Here is an 8,127-nt window from a genome sequence, read left to right as displayed (position 1 = left end):
GCTATTTGTCTAATTTGTGATCCAAATAATTATGAAAAGTTACAGGTGTTTTTTTACATCCTAACAGCTTAGGCATATCAACATTAGAATAATTTTACAACTTGACACCAAGATTCAAAAAAGGTTATGCCCTTGAATGTTACAATTTATAGAAATTTCCAAATAAACAGCCATTTCCCCGTCTTGCATGATATAGAAAATATAAAAAACATGATACTAAATATAATACCGAACTTGAATGTTTTCATAACTACGAGAACATGAGGAGGTTTTAACAAGATAGGGGTCAGCCTGCATGAACAGAGAAAAACACGCACTCACACACACACACGCACACACACACACACACTCACACACAGACATACACACACACACACACATATATATATATATATATATATATATATATATATATATATATATATATATATATATATATAGATATATATATATATATATATATATATATATATATATATATATATATGTATGTATATATATATATATATATATATATATACATATATATATATATATGTATATATACATATATATATATATATATATATATATATATATATATATATATATATATATATATATATATATATATATATCCTACTGTAGATTGTGTGACAGATTATTATTGATAAAGCACATTCTGGTGCTTTACGCGCACCAAATCAATTTTTATAAGCCTACTGCCAGTTGTGTAAGATGCCGTGTGAAAAAGTTACCGTGAAAGCAAAATTGCCGACTTGTCCAGCACAACACAATCTTTATTTCACCAAATGCTAAGTCCTTCCATCACTCTTGAAAATTTGATGACTAAGTGCCACGTGCTGAGTGAGAAAAAAAAAAACCTTGATATCCAATTTCAAGCAAATATGTGTGCTTTAGCAAGCATAAAACTTTCAAAGTTAAAAATGATAAATTGTACAAGGCATCCTAAATCAATACTTCCCACTTGGTTGGTTGTCTTAAGATAGGCCTCTTGCTCTATTAACAATCCACTGCCATACTTCTAACCAGATTACAAAAGTTGTAAGCAGTACATTATCTCAAGAGCCGTATCTGACATTTGGGGTGAAAGGCCTCTTATTAGTGATTTATTCACCTTGCCCTTTATCCATAATAATAATTTGGAAAGAGCGGAATAAAGATGGTTACAAAACTCAGGTTGTGGATATCAAGTATAATGGATTCATATAAATATCGAAGGACATCTCTATAAGGAAAGCAAGCACACCTGCAAAAAATTCTGCTGGACTAGATATTCGTTGAAAAAAAACAAAATTTTACTGAAATAAACTACAAAACTAGCCAACAGACCCAATCATAAGGAAGATAGAATTATACATAAATATACCTACATAGACACTTATACATATACATAATCATATATACATATGCAGAAGTATAAAGGGACAAAAAGTAAAAATATTTCGCTGAAAGACCACCCACTAAGTATGTATTTCATGTTGGATACGGGGACCTTTAAAATTTTTCCAATAATATTTCAGTCCCTCCAAAAAGCGATAATGAAATCGACAATAGCATGCTTACTATTGTCTCTCTCCGTAAGGGGAGAAAATAGTAAACTGTTTTTAAACCTTTGCAAAAATAATCCCTTTTGTAAGAAAGAACAAATGAAAGCCTGTTGCTAAACTTAGGAATCAATTGTTGGGAAGGTCTTAGGGATGTTTGTTGAATAGGGAATGTGCATGCTCACTCCAGCAATGAAAAATTTTATAATTGATATGACCTCATTCTTGTATACAGTCTTAGAGCTTCTGATTTAGAGGGATGTATGGGCTTAACTGTCATTTCTTAAAAAAAAAAAAAAAAAAAAAAAAAAAAAAAAAAAAAAAAAAAGGGGCTGTATCTATCAAGAAGCGAATAAAGATTTCACTGAATCAAAAGAACACCCAGATATTGCATATTGCTCACTAGGTTATAGATGCCCCACTTCCATACCATATACTGTTGCTTCTAACTGGATCAAATATGCTTGCCTTAATGAAGTTCTTACAAATTAAGTGAAAACCTGAATTTATCTGATGAATTTGAAGTAAAATTATCTTTTATCAGAGAGATGAGACACTTTTCTGTTTTTGAAAAATAAATGTATCGATTCAAAATTATACAAAAAAGGAAGATGCTGACGGGGATCATTGTCTAATGTTATCTTCCTGCATTAAGGAACCAGAATATGAATATTTTGGCGATATGAATTTTTGTATGAAAGGTAAATTCTTTCTTGGTTTCTTCAACAAGTAAATCTGTGGAGTGACATGTACTGAACTCAATGGTATAGGCTACCGGTCATTTGAATGATATTTTTCTAGTTTTAATTTTGTTGTCTCAGCAATAAAGATGAAGCTCAATAATTATTTGAATAATTACCAACTGGCGATCCATCTAAATATCTTATTGAATGGAAAAGAATCTCAGAAGTAGGCCTACCTTTCTTGAAGTAGACTTTTGAGGTACCGTTAGGCCAGGATTACTGAATTAGCAATGCCAAGTTGCTGACCTTAACCTCCCTGTCTTGCAGTCTGTGAGTTGGGAGTTCGAGCCTGCTCAGCCCCGTTCGTTTCTAGTAATGCCTTTAAGCTCATCGTCCTTGTGAGCTAGGGAAGGGAGATTTGGGGGAAAAATTTAGCATTTTACGTTCATTTGCATATTCTTGTTTAAACCGATATTTTTTTTTAAAACCATGTTACTCGAAAGCCAATATGTATGTTTAAATGGTCATTAGTATTCTTAACAATATTATCGACTAATATGGCTTTAGAGAAATTGATAGTTCGATAAATTATTTTTTGAGCAATTGCTCTCGAGGAATTTATATATATATCTGTGACTATAAACATTTTCCTCTTTTATTTCATAAAAGACGGACCTATGCTTGGTTTGTATTCTGTCCTTTTATGTTTTATAACTCTTCGACTTATGATAAATGTTGAAAATATTTTGAACTTTTTGGTCCTTTATGTACCTGTCTTTGTGTAATATTGGTATACACGTGTGTCTACGTAGATATATTTATGCATAATTCCATCTCTATGTTTAATTTTTTATATATTTTCTGATAGCTGCCTTGTGTGATAGTAAGTATCGGTAAAGATATTTTGCTTGTGAAACAACTAATTTATTTAATATTACATTGTTTAATAATTTTACGGTTAAGAATGGGTCTGTAAGATAGTTTTGTAGTTTATTTTTAAGAAAAAAATATTTTCATGTGATTTTCCCAGTTTTTTTTCTTTTTTTTTTATTGTCAATAAGTGAAGCTTCCGTTTGTAAAGAATTACCTAATACTTTGTTCATTGTACCTTTATAATGTGTACCAATTATACGAATGTACTCGGGACTTAGTTCTTCATTTTCTTCACTTTGTGACTGATCAATGCCATTAGATGTCTGAATGATTGTGCAGGTAATGTAATTCTGGATTGTGCAAAAAGTAAGACATTGATTTTTAACCACATTTAAGCGGGAAATCGTGAAGTTGGTAGGATGAAATAATAAGTGATGTATACGTACACACACACACACACACACACACATATATATATATATATATATATATATATATATATATATATATATATATATATATATATATATACACATATATATATATATATATATATATATATATATATATATATATATATATATATATATATATATATATATATATATATCTATATACATATATATATATATGTATATATATATATATATATATATATATATATATATATATATATATATATATATATATATATATATATACAATACACAAACACACACACACACATATATATATATATATATATATATATATATATATATATATATATATATATATATATATATATATCCTTGTCACTCAGCTGAAGACGTTGCGAATTTCAATTCTGTTGACCAGAGTTCAATCCCTACTGAAATACAGCTCTAAAACCCCTCACCATTAAAACTTTAACGTAAAAAAAGAACGGTAAAAATTCCAGAATAAAAGTTGCCAGGAATTTACTGTTTTGAAGAACGGATATATTAACGCTAAGGAGTGGTATTACGGTCACCAACCCGTAGAAGATGATAACAAAGTAAGGTGAAAGTTACTGTCGCCTGTATTTCTGAAAATACGGCTGAGAACCGCATATTTTCAGTACTGGTACTTTGGTTTGCGGCTTTGGGGGCTATGCCCGAATAGTTCCGAATTCAGGTCTTTGGAACTGTATTTTATCCTAGGCATCCTCCATAGGTGCACCCAACTATATAAATTGGTACCATCCTTTGCTGGGATCCAAAGCTAAGGCCATGGGGTCAGCAATCTTAAAAATTTTCGTTGCCTGTTATGCCACAAGTTTTACCCTTCAACGATATAGAAAAGTTGTACCGAAAAAACAAAAAGTAGAATGTATGTGTATGTATATGTTTGTGGTTTTTCCATGATATTTATAAATGCAATTGTCATATGGTGCATGTATTGTAGAGGTCGTTTGGGATTACTGTGGACCAAAATCAAACCGGCTTCTACCTATACTTATTTTATTCATGTACATACAATCACATACATTCACAATTTTACCTTAAGTATTACCTCAAACTGACGTAAATCCAATTCATAGATCATCTGTGAGAACCCTAAACTTATCTGTTAGCAGTAATTATAAGCCATCGAATACTCACTTATATTCTATGGGAAACGATTATATTTTAGTTTCAGTAAAATTATAAATGATTCACCCTACTATTTACCTAATCCCTAAACTAATCAGTATCACCTATTCGTAATCTAATTAATTTAACCATAGAATAATGTGCTTATATGCATATAAATCTTAACAGCTTACACCCAAATATAGATATACCATAGGAAAACACTAACGCTTGGAACTGAAAAAGTTATAACATCCATCATAACACGATACTATATTTTTTCATAATATTACAAGATTGTTTTCTTTCCTTATAGAAAGTCTTATTCCATTGGTAATAGATGGAGGAGATTTCATAGTTGTAAAGCTCGTTGAACTTTACACAAATGTCTGCAAGACTGCTCTATAACTACAGCTTGGCAAAGCTTTATTAATATACTAATTCACAAAACAAGGAGAAACAAGAGAGCTAAAAAATTACCACCTAATAATTTTACTCTCAGTAATATATAGAATATTTATAATAATCTTATTATGCCAAATAGAAAGACAGCTAGACTTCAATCAACCAAGAGAGCAGACAGACTTTAGGAGTGCATATTCACCAGCAGACTATATCCAGCTAATTAACCAGCTAATGGAAAAATCAACAAAATATGACAAACCACTATGTATGGCCTTTATAGACGATAAAAAACTTTTGATTCTGTAAAAACATCAGCATTAATGAAATCTTTTCAATAATAAGGACTAGAGAAATCTAATGTTAAAACACTTAAAATCATCTATACGGGAATGCTAAAACTACATAAAGATAGTGAGAAAATTCCAATTGAGAAAGAATCTAGACAGGGGGACCCCTTCTCTCCTAAGTTATTCACAGCATGCCTTAAAGAAGTTTCAAGGATTCAGATTGGGAAAATGTAGGAATTAACATTAATGGGGAATACCTTAACAACTTAAGATTTGCAGGTGACATAACTGTGTTTAGTCAATTATGGGAGGAATTACAAAAGATGATAGAAGATTTGATTAGAGAAAGCATAAATGTAGAACTGAAAATTAATATGAATAAAGCTATGATAATGTAAATGCAGAGAGACAACAAATAATATCTAAGGACGAACCTCTACAGATTGTTAATGAATATACTTACTTAGGACAGACAGCAAGTGTTTCACCAAGACATGAAGCCGAAATGAAAAGGATGATCATGACTACAGAACTTTTGGTTGGCAAAATGATATTATGAAAAGTAAAATGCCACCCTTTCCAAAAAGAAAATTACTTATTCTGATAGTCCTACGCATCAGAAACTTGAACCCTTATCAATACCTTAGAACATAGACTAGTTACAACTAAACGAGTTCTGGAAAGATTAATGATGGGAATAACACTAAGAGATAGAAAGAGAGAAACATGGATACGAGACCAAACTAAAGTAGAGGATATATTATCGACATGTGAGAAATAGAAATGGACATGGGTAGGAAACATAATGAGAAGGGTAAATAATAGATGGAAATTAGGAATAACAGAATAAGTCCCTAGAGAATGCACAGATGCTGGGGAAGGAACTGAAGAGGATGGATTGACGAACAAAGACGGCGATGATGAAGATGATGATGGTATTTATATATATATATATATATATATATATATATATATATATATATATATATATATGACTCTCTATCCTTTTTATATCGATATATACACATATGAAATTACTTCCTTGGTATATAAAATGTATATATACATAATATATAAATATATACACATACATACATACATATATATATGTGTGTCTCTGTATATATATTTATATATATATAAATATATATATATATATATATATATATATATATATATATATATATATATATATATATATATATGGACAAGGGGCTGTGTAACCTTGGTCAACGTGCAGTTGCTATACTTAACTGAAGATTGCTTGGGGGTGAAGTTGGCACCCCTGTAACCTTACTGAAGGTACAGTCTTCAGGATGGCTCTAATTAACAATCCTGAAAGCTCATGACAGACCTGGCAAGCCGATTAGTTTTTTGCCAATTGCTCATGAACTGCACGACTTGTCTTCATACAGACTTTTGGATCAACAGATTCCCGGGTACATCCGGACAAGGAATGAAATTGACTATGGACACCGAATGCACAAGGAAATTAAAAGATTGAGTACCATAATCACAGCAGCCTTAGAGAAAAAAGGAAGAAATTGTAATGTTGATGAAGGAGAGAAATATAGGCATCCTAGGATTATGTGAGTGAGGAATAGTCAGTGAATATATGTCACTTAAGTTATAAGGTTGAGAAAATTATCAGTTTTTCTTTGGATATTCATACCAAGAAAATAAGTTTCTTACAAATTAATGCTCCTCAACAAGGACAACCACAAGAGGAGAAAGAGGACTTCTATATGAAATTACAAGAGGCTAAAGAATCTATACCATGCTCTGATAATGTAATCATAATTGGAGACTTGAATGGTGGCGTTGACATAGACAGAACTAGTATTGAAAATATATCGGAAACTCTCAGCATTGGTGATATAAATAGAGGAGGAGACACTATTATGAATTTCTGCACCCAAAGCCATATGTTGATAATGAACCCTTGTCCTAATTCTTGTATGAAGATATGTGTTGTACGTCAAGGTAAATGACCTCTATAATCATGAGAATTCCACAAAACCTATAACTCAGCAAGTTGTTGGTTGTTGTAGCAAGATTGCATTTTGATAGTGAGGGGTACTTAGTTGTGTTTTTGCGCTCATGTAGACAAGGCTCTCACCTGAGAGAGTGTTAGCTGTGTACAGTATAGCGTACTTACGAACCTTTTGTAATAAATTGAAAAAAACACATGTTCCAATATCTCATTATCCGTCAACATGGGACATATTGGTGCCAGGTGTAAAAATACATGTGTTTGTGTATGCTTTGAGCAAAGTTGTTATTTGAGCCGATGAAATAAAAGTTCAAGATGCCTAGATATGCACGAACTAATGTAGCAGACACTGCTACTGCGGGAGATGAAAACGGAGGAGCAGAGTATAGCGTTGCCGATGAAGAATATAGACAGGAAATTAGAACGCTAGAATTGGAAAAGAAGTTAGAAAATTTAGAACAGTTAATGAACAGATTCTTGGTTGAACGAGAAGAGGAGCGGCGCGCAACCACAGCGTTTCCGACGCACATGAAGGAAGTCCAAACGCACACACATGAAAGTACACATGCACAACCAAGTGAAGATACATAAATCGTAGTTTGGAAATTGCTAGAACTCCAAGGCAAGTGCTAGGTCTTTTGATGATCAACAGCCTAAGAAAGGGTTTCAATCGATTGAAATGTTTTTGAGAGACTTTGAAGTAGCCACATATGGGTGTTCGGAAAGAGAAAAAGCTTTTCAAGTAATCAGATTGCTGAAAGATACAGA

The sequence above is a fragment of the Palaemon carinicauda genome, chromosome 7, assembly GCF_036898095.1.
Source record: "Palaemon carinicauda isolate YSFRI2023 chromosome 7, ASM3689809v2, whole genome shotgun sequence".
NCBI classification, from domain to species: Eukaryota; Metazoa; Arthropoda; class Malacostraca; order Decapoda; family Palaemonidae; genus Palaemon; species Palaemon carinicauda.
Note: the sequence above shows the minus strand (reverse complement) of the source record.